This window comes from Ostrea edulis, chromosome 5, assembly GCF_947568905.1.
Source record: "Ostrea edulis chromosome 5, xbOstEdul1.1, whole genome shotgun sequence".
NCBI lineage: Eukaryota > Metazoa > Mollusca > Bivalvia > Ostreida > Ostreidae > Ostrea > Ostrea edulis.
In genome coordinates this window covers 6248353-6257211 of record NC_079168.1, presented here as the reverse complement: position 1 = coordinate 6257211, position 8859 = coordinate 6248353, and the positions used below count along the sequence as shown (strand labels likewise).

The 8859-nt window shown below is 34.0% G+C and overlaps 1 long non-coding RNA gene across 1 annotated transcript; it reads right to left on the bottom strand.

Moving 5' to 3' along the window:
* Positions 1-5056: 5056 nt before the first annotated feature.
* Positions 5057-7587, bottom strand: LOC130055228 (uncharacterized). The gene is made up of 3 exons (XR_008803513.1): positions 6563-7587; positions 5523-5607; positions 5057-5388 (listed from the first exon to the last, which is right to left on the bottom strand). It is a non-coding gene; the product is annotated as an uncharacterized LOC130055228 (long non-coding RNA).
* Positions 7588-8859: the final 1272 nt, after the last annotated feature.

The window sequence follows — 8859 nt, the reverse complement described above, 5'->3', positions numbered from 1 at the left end:
TCGTTGGGGTTGTGTTTTTATACGCCCGTCTTTATGGTACAGCGATGTTTGTACGTCCATCCGTCCGTCTGTACGTCCGTTTGGGGTTTTCTCTTTATAATTTCATTTCCCTTTCACATATCATGCTGAAACTTGCTGTGTAGCTTCTTTGTGGGTCACTCTAGATCATATTACAATTTTGATCCATTTCGACCTTTTTTCCAGGAGTTTTGCCCCTTTATTTGGAAATAATTATTATATGGAGGGTACATAATTTGTCCGCCCTACTCCTCCCACAGTTTTCAGGTGAGAGTCTTCTTATTTTGTGGAGTGTTTGTATGGGTATTGAAGATGTGCATGTGGGATGGATTTTGATGTTCTACAATTTTTGAGAAAAGTACAGGTTGTTGAACTTAGTCTATTTGGAAATTAATATTCTATGGAGGGTACATAATTTGTCCGCCCAACTCCTCCCACAGTTTTCAAGTGAGGACCATCTTATTTTGTGGAGTGTTTGTATGGGTATTGAAGATGTGCATCTGGGGAAGGATTTTGATTTTCTTCCATTTTTGAAAAAATTACAGGTTGTTGAACTTGGTCCATTTTGAGAAAATCTCGATTTTTAAGCTAAGACTCTTTGTTCATATGAAAGTTTGTCACAGCCTCATGATGGCTGATACTACCTGAAGCAAAGTTATACAAATTATAGCACAAGAAAAACACCCTATGTAAGCATATCACGGGCGTATTATGTAACGTTTGCGGTACTCTTGTTCTAATTTTGTTTTATTTTTTGAATACTGTATTTTTATCATTCCTGTGGATGCCACGAGATTAAATATCAACAACAGTGTTTCCAAGGACTTCTTACACCAATCATTTTTCTTTTTTATGAGAAGGAAACAACGCTCTGATTTTGGAAACATCTACTTTGTTACAATTTAAGGGGAGAAAAGCTATATTGATACGCGCATATAATGCACAACTCATAAAGGTATGAAAAATTCAGGTAAATCGGAGAAAATACTAAACTTGAAAACAAACTGTAAATTTGCTTTAATTATTAGTGGTATGGAAGTTCGTGTTTTATATCCGGAGACTATCCACAAATGTCCACAATTAAAATTTGGGTATGTGAAAAAGACAGGTCCATTAGACTTCTTGTCTGCAGAAAACAAAAAAGGTCTCCTAGACATCGTGCCTGTAAAAGGACAGAAAGGCCGATTTGTCATGTCTATGGAAAACAAGAAAGGTCACTTATACATCGGGTCTATGGAAGGACAGAAAGGCCCATGGGATGTCAAAACTATGAAAAACAATGCTCTACATGTATTTCACGTTATTGATATAGAAAACAAGCTAGACCTATCAGAAGTCATGCCTATGGAAAAGTAGAGAGGTCTATTAGATTTCTTGTCTATGAAAACAGGAGAGGTCCATTGGACTTCATATTCATGGATTGATTGTTTAACGTCCTTTTCGAGAATCTTTCACTGCTATGGAGACGTTACTATCACCCCTGAAGGGCTACAAAATTTAGGCCTATGCTCGGCGCTTACGGTCTTTGAACAGGGAGGGGATCTTTATCGTGCCACAGCTGCTTGACACTGGACCTCGGATTTGGCGATCTCTTCCGAAGGACCGCCTCATTTAGTCGCCTCTTGCGACAAGTATTCATGAAAAACAAGAATCCTCATTAGATGTCACAGGTATGGAAAAACAAGACCGTCCCATTAGATGCCGTGTCTATTTTAGATAAGGATGGACATGTCTGTGAAAAACAAGCAAGGTCAATTAGAGGTTGTGTGTAAAACAAAGTTTTATCAGACGCCGTGACTTTGGTAAACAAGAGAGGCCTATCAGACGTCCAATCCATGAAAAACAAGACGGAACCATTAAAAATCATGTCTATGGAAAACGATATAGAGTTCTAAAGCTATAAAACAAAGACGTCTGAAATGGTTAGGGAATGGACTACACTGATATGGACATTGGGTGATGAAACACCTAGGGAGAGGAGAAGAATACTGTTAGCCTCATGCACCACAGGGCATGAAAAGGAACAGTAAGTATATATTTTCGTATCAATATGACCGATTTTTCATGTACAGGACCTTAATTCAATATTGCTTATATCTACTCACATCTAGACGAAACAGACAGACCAGCATTCCATGATGCTAACGTTAATTGGCTTAGGTTTGTTGAATGGTTTTACAAAATCCAATTTCCTTGAAATCAAAGCCAGTACGAATGCCCTTGAGGGAAATAATTAAGTTATTATGAAATATGGAATGATATCCGACAAGCAATACCAAGTATGATTAATCATCTACTATAATTATACTTTTGTTCTCTCTCTCTCATATATATATATATATATATATATATATATATATATATATATATATATATATATATATATCTTCTATCTCATACGTTAAAGATCTATGTTATAACGCGAACTGAATTTTTTATCATTTCAAAGATTGTGTGTGAAATTACAATGGCCCATACTTCAAAAGTTCATTTTCAATATGTAACACATTATGTATTTCGAATTCTCGTCGTGGTTAGAGAAGATCTTGATATCAATATTTTTTTGCACTGTTTGGTCTTCTATATCAATGTGGGGGTAATATGAAATTCTAAACTTTTTTTTTCAGTTAGAAGTACACAAGTAACACAAACATTGCGTATATTTAAGAAAAACACATTTTCCCCCAAACGAAGTAGAAATCTTGAAAACATAGGATTTTATTTTCATATTAACCTCTCATATGGTGTTTTGTTCGTGTATATATATATATATATATATATATATATATATATATATATATATATATATACAAATACATCTTTTGAGAAATATAAGATATAGGTTTTTTGTTTTTTTAAAACAACATGATTTTTGATTGAAATAAACAACATTTTGTCAGTTGATGTTTTTCAAAAAACACTAATAATGTACCTGGGTTTTCAACATATACAATAGTTTAAAACCGGAAATATACAGGGGCAAAACTATTACGTTGAATACATTGCTCGTGACCTTAAGGTAGAGATTGATAGGTTGATGCTAAAAAAATTAACCATTGAATTTTTTTTATTTTGATATATGTTTATGATGAAGCTTCGATATAAAACATAATAAAAAATCAATGTAGGTAATCGACCTTGTTTTTGAGAAATATGGCGATTTTAACAACACCTTCTTTAGTCCTTGTAAAGCGTAAAAAGTGAAGAAAAATAAGTAGAGAGCAACATACAAATAGAGCTATAACATTTTTATTGTAAAAAGGATCATAACTTGTCATATATGGTTCCAAACAACCTTTCACATAATTGTATATTACACATCAATTTCAAGTTCAGCAATCATTATTAACATGCAACAACATTACTTCAACAGAGCTACATTGGCCAATTACCTTAAAACAGTGCACAATATTTGCACACAGGGTCATACCTTTGCTTAAGCTGCAAAAAAATTACCCATCAAATTTCTTATTTTATTTCATTAAGTGGTCAGTCTATTAGTAAGTAAAATATATGAAAAAAATTATACACCATAATGGGGTTCAATATGGAACTAGCAAAAAATTCCTAACCCCACCCCCTTTTAACAAACTACACATTTTCGTAAGAAAAAGGGTTATTAAAAGATGTTGTAAACAATCCATCAAAAACAGCTTGCTGAAATTCGAAGATTCTTTGTAATACCTTTTTTAAATTAATAAATATAATACAGAAAGTATGTATTTCAAATTTTAGCTTATATTTTGTTGTAGTTCTCGTTGTTGACCTTTGTGCACTTACACTCAGAATATAGATTTATCATACGTCATCATATTTGATGATTAATATTAAGAGTTTTCTCAAATAAAAATCCCCACAAAAAATTGAAATACAATTTATATTTGTTAAAACAAATGTCTCCATTACATCCCAACCCCTTTAATATACTGCATGGTATGGAGGAGAAAGAATGAGCAGGAACATAGACGTCATGAATATGCACTCGGTGCATTGAGAAGAAAGATTCAGCCAGCAGAGATAAACTACTGACCTTTTTATAACTTAGAATGTTTAAGCATTCCCAAATTACCTCTTTTGAAATTGAACATGACAATAAGAAGGTTTCTATAAGCTATTTCAGGGGCGGATCAGGAATTGAAGTTGGGAGGGGGGTGCAACTGTATGAGGCAGGGGTCTGGGGGCCGCCTTGAAAGGGGGGGGGGGGGGCGATTCCCCAGAAACTCCTGGATTTTACAGATTTTTTAGGGCTTAAAATATGTCTCCTATGTAGTCATTTTTATTATTTTCTGTCATTTTTAATAAGGTGAAATTAATAAAATAACGCAAATTTTAAGGGTTTTTTGGAAAAAGTAGCCGTTCTCCCACTAAAAGTAATTCAATAAATCAAAAGATTTTGTCAGACATTTATTTCTCTGAGAGTGGAGGAAATTATGGATTCTTTTATCGTATATATTTCTCTAAACAAGAGACCACGATTTACTTTAAACTTGAAAATTTTAGGGGGGCTCGCGCCGGTTGCCCCCCACCCCACCCACTATATCCGCCAATGCATTTATGTATGTGCTCTTGCGATTGACCTTTTTGCACTCACAATGATTGCATTAATATTTAGTTATTTTTCATACATTTTTTTGACACGATTACCTATTATAAGAAATTGATATGATTATACAGCATAGTGCACCAAATATGTTTAAATAACAACTTTATATTTAATATCAATGGAAAGATTTCCACCCAATCGACCCATGGATTGATTGTATCTTGTTTAACGTCTCTCTCGAGAATTTTTTACTCATATGGAGACGTTACCAAGACCGGTGAACGGCTTTAAATTTAGGCCTTTGCTCGGCGCTTACGGCCATTGAGCAGTGAGGGTTCTTTAGCGTGCCACATCTACTGTGACACTGGGCATCCGTTTTGATGGTCATCTCCGAGGACCAGTGACATTCACACCTGATGCTGAGCGTTTGGCAGTATATATGCACTGAGTGTGTGTAACGGGGGGGTTAGAAAATGAGAAATTCAAACACATTGATTAAAGTTATAAAATTGGTATTTTATTTTCATTTAGAAATGTTTACTGATTTTGATATATCAAAAACTTAGAATAATCAACAATGACACTTCCTCTATATTTATACAATATTATTGTCTTTAAAAAAGACATGTAATACATGAGTACATGTACTTGTTTTCCATTAAATTCACACTTTAGTATGTTGCACAATATATCCATTGCTCTGGGCTCACAAATACATTATTGATTCTATCCAAGTCCCACATTTTGCAGAAGTTCTTGAATTTTCTCTGTAACCTGTGAAGTTGTGGGGTCCAGGGGATATGACATCATCAATGTAAATGAAGTACCTGTTATAAAAAATATATTCTGTATATTCAAATATTGAAAAAAAGATGAATATCTAATATACTAAGAATTGTCTTTATAAATGTCTGGTGTTAAAATGAAAAATTCTATCTTACTAAGATAGAAAATATTGAACCTTTCTTGCTGATTTTCATGGCAAATTGCTGTTGAAGTTGTTGGCTGGAAGCCCATTTCAACTTGCACTGGTCCTTAGGATGAAGCTTAGAAAAAAAATCATCATAATTAATATTTGCACAGTCAGTATTAATCATTAATTATACTGTGTCAGACAATGTCAATTTTAAAATCGTGTGTCTCAATGCATGTTTAGTGAACTTTAAAATGCTGATATATTGAAAATTACACACATAACATGTATTTTATTATGTTAATTTTTAAAATCTTGTCTGAAATCAGTATTACATATGTAACACTACATGTATGTTAAATGTGTGCAGTGCAGCAATGTGAACTCTTGCAGTAGTAGTACATCTGCATGATTGCTATTTATTTCATATTGTTATAGTTACCTTCTATTTAAACTGTACATACCCTCCCACCCCCGGGTCCTTAATGAGGTGAATAAACATCATAATTATCATATTACAATATGAGATGACAGATATGTTTTCATAAACTGCCAGTTCATTCTAATAATATCAAAACAAGTCAACTCTAGATTTATCAGACCTGTCTCCTTTACGGAGTGTGGGTCAAGAGAAGGACATCCATATCTTATTTTCATACAATACATTTATTTGCCTATGAGGGGGGCTTGTGATTTTACAAATATTTTAAATAAAGTTTTGTAGACCTACATGCTTGCATGAAACATGAAACCCCAGATTTGAAATATCTCTTAGGTCAATGAAATTTCAAGATACTAGAAGTACTATCATTTATACCAAATAGAATTTTAGTGCAACACCCCCCCCCCCCCAAACTTGTGAGAGCCCTATTTTTTTTTTTTTCAAATCTGGCATATACATGACATCCATTTACAATTACATGCACATGTAGGAGTTATATTTTGGGCACATATGGAATACATAAATGCACAAAAAATGAAACAGCTCCAAATTGTGCGTTTATAGATGTTATTATAAAATCGCGTTGTGAAATAGCAGAGGAAAAGTGGGTTGAATACAATTTCAATTTGCCATTTTTTTCACTTACCAAACGAAATTATGATTTCGTTGTCCACGTTGAATGCATCCATCGAATTCCTCTTCTCAGAAGAAACTTTGTTTAAACTCTCAATGACTACATAAACAGTATTGAAACTCGCAGCACTCGGACACCACGATCACGCTACATCAACAACTTTGTTTACGTAGCGCAGCTATGCATGGTGGTGAATTTCGTGAGGTAAAAAGTGCCATTCTGCACGGACGAAACATGTAGTCCACTATTATTACATTGACGTATTCCTAATCTAAACTATGGCCAAATTTCTATATCTTTCGTCGAGACGACCCTCTCAATCATCGATTCAGTCACAGCAACTTGTACTTTCGGAACCCCCTTTTGTTTTTCAACTACTCTATGGCGATGTACGGAATTCCGAAAAATAATTTCACGTGAAAATACACGATTTTTACTGATCACGTGGTTGCTATCGGTCTCTACCTTAAAGGACACATTGAAAGGAAAATAATTGATATCATCAATTGTGGTAATGCTGATCTACTCAAAATCTATGGTTCGACCTACCAAATGCAACTTTGTAATTGTATATTCAAATATTCCCGAAAATTGAGAATGAGCTATCGAAGTACAAATAAAATCGCTCAGTAGCAGTATGTGCCAACCAGGTATACAGGACTAAAGGAAAATTGGAAATAATGGAATGTAGAAATACGCAGTCTGTCTCTACATAATTGTACACGGGCTGCAAACAAATATCGTTTCTGCACAACGTCATTGTTTAGTCCTAAAGCTATTGTATTTATTCAATTAAGGCCCCAAATCGACTGTCTGTGAATACTTTAATTGTCCAAATCTGTTGAATAAATTATACGTCTAATTTGAAGTTCCTCTCAATCGATGACTAACTTGTTATCTTTGGCGCTAAGATCAATGATTTAATTTCCTGATTATGTCAATGGTAAAAAAGAAAAAAAAAAAAACATCTTCCCCTGGATTAAAGGAATTTTTAAACTGTCAATCAAATTATGCCTTACTATAGGTCACAGCTTAGCAACTTTCATATTCATGGCTCATTTGGAAGTGCAAAAAGGGCATGCATATTCTTAGACATAGACTCAATTTGTAATTCATGGTGCGTACATGTATATCATCAATTCGTACCTAGAATATGAATTTATATAGCATAAGATGTATATCATCAATTCGTACCTAGAATATAAATTTAAATAGCATAAGATGTACATCATCAATTCGTACCTAGAATATGATATAACACGTATGATAGGTGAAGATACGTGTAACAAACAGTGATCAATCTCATAACTCCTATAAGGAATACAAAACAAAGAGCTAGACAAACACGGACTACTGGATCAATCAAATCAATTCAATCCATTTTGAAACATAGCATATGTCATCTTTTTTTTCTTCTTCTTCTTTTTTTTTTTTTTTTTTTTACCTTCAACGTAATTCATTCTGTATATTATGTATTAGGGAAGGTAGCACGAGGGGAATAAATGTAGCACGAGGGATGTTTTACACTAGAAATAAAGGTAGCACGAGGGATGTTTTACACTAGAAATAAAGGTAGCACGAGGAATGTTTTACACTAGAAATAAAAGTAGCACGAGGGATGTTTTAAACTAGAAATAAAGGTAGCACGAGGGATGTTTTACACTAGAAATAAAGGTAGCACGAGGAATGTTTTACACTAGAAATAAAGGTAGCACGAGGAATGCTTTACACTAGAAATAAAGGTAGCACGAGGGATGTTTTACACTAGAAATAAAGGTAGCACGAGGGATGTTTTACACTAGAAATAAAGGTAGCACGAGGGATGTTTTACACTAGAAATAAAGGTAGCACGAGGAATGTTTTACACTAGAAATAAAGGTAACACGAGGAATGCTTTACACTAGAAATAAAAGTAGCACGAGGGATGTTTTACACTAGAAATAAAGGTAGCACGAGGGATGTTTTACACTATAAATAAAGGTAGCACGAGGGATGTTTTACACTAGAAATAAAAGTAGCACGAGGGATGTTTTACACTAGAAATAAAGGTAGCACGAGGGGATGTTTTACACTAGAAATAAAGGTAGCACGAGGGATGTTTTACACTAGAAATAAAGGTAGCACGAGGGATGTTTTACACTAGAAATACAGGTAGCACGAGGAATGTTTTACACTAGAAATAAAAGTAGCACGAGGGATGTTTTACACTATAAATAAAGGTAGCACGGGAGATGTTTTACACTATAGATAAAGGTAGCACGAGGAATGTTTACACTAGAAATAAAGGTAGCGCGAGAGAATGTTTTACA